We start from the raw sequence: 424 nt of genomic DNA, 5'->3' as shown, positions 1-424 counted from the left end.
CACCCTTGATGAACCCCATTATATACAGCATCAAGACTCAGCAGATATGAGTGAGGATTCAGAGATTGTTTTCCTTGAACAGAACCTAAGACCTCAGGTCCACAGTGATTGTACTTGAAAGTAAAGAAGTGAACTCTCAAAGCAAGACTGTCGGGAACTGAAACTCCAGTAGTTGTCTCAGCTTTTATTGACTATTTACACTTCACAAATACTTTCTTTTACTTTTTACTAAGGCATCATGAATTATTGACATTGACTCCTATAAAATTTATGCATTTATATATAAATCAGAATGTGATTTTATAATGTGCTGACATATATTAGTGGATGAGTTTGTTTTACTAGGAAATTCCTTCTGTATTTTGGCCAGTGGATTTAGGATGCATTTATATCTTCCTATTATCATAAATGTATGTTTTTGTGG

The 424-nt window shown here is 33.7% G+C and overlaps 1 pseudogene; it reads left to right on the top strand.

Moving 5' to 3' along the window:
• Nucleotides 1–50, top strand: part of LOC129688679 (olfactory receptor 52P1-like) — a 9197-nt pseudogene extending 9147 nt beyond the window's left edge.
• Nucleotides 51–424: the final 374 nt, after the last annotated feature.

This window comes from Psammomys obesus, unplaced genomic scaffold (genome assembly GCF_907164565.1).
Source record: "Psammomys obesus unplaced genomic scaffold, mPsaObe1.curated_primary_1811, whole genome shotgun sequence".
NCBI lineage: Eukaryota > Metazoa > Chordata > Mammalia > Rodentia > Muridae > Psammomys > Psammomys obesus.
Note: the sequence above shows the minus strand (reverse complement) of the source record. Positions and strands in the feature narration are given on the sequence as shown.